The sequence below is a fragment of the Alligator sinensis genome, unplaced genomic scaffold, assembly GCF_000455745.1.
Source record: "Alligator sinensis unplaced genomic scaffold, ASM45574v1 scaffold8_1, whole genome shotgun sequence".
Classification (NCBI taxonomy): Eukaryota; Metazoa; Chordata; order Crocodylia; family Alligatoridae; genus Alligator; species Alligator sinensis.
In genome coordinates this window covers 1002275-1002696 of record NW_005842568.1, presented here as the reverse complement: position 1 = coordinate 1002696, position 422 = coordinate 1002275, and positions in this window count along the sequence as shown.

Here is a 422-nt window from a genome sequence, read left to right as displayed (position 1 = left end):
CGCGTGCGGAGCTGGCTTCTCCCCAGCACTGGTCGCAGCTGCTGGGCAAGGAGGAGCGGGAGCCGGCGCCCAGGGACAGGGCCCGGCCACGGGGCCTGTGGGGACAAGCAGTGGGGTCGGCGCGGCCACGGGTTCAGACCACGAGGGCAGGGAGGGACCTCGGCCTGCCAGCAGCGCCCACTACAAGGGCACCCGGCCTGCCCGGTGCCCCCCAGGCCCCGGCGCTGCCTTACGGGCGGGCGAAGCCGTCCAGGTGCTGCGCCAGGTGCTGCAGGTGCTGCTCCAAGAGGCACAGCGTGGGGCCCAACGGCAGCCCCGGGCCGGGTCGCAGGCGGCTGCGGGAGACGAGGGGGGGGATCAGGCCTGTGGCCCCCCAGGCCGAGGGCGCCAGGAGCAGACCCCCAGGGTGGGTCGGGCCCGCT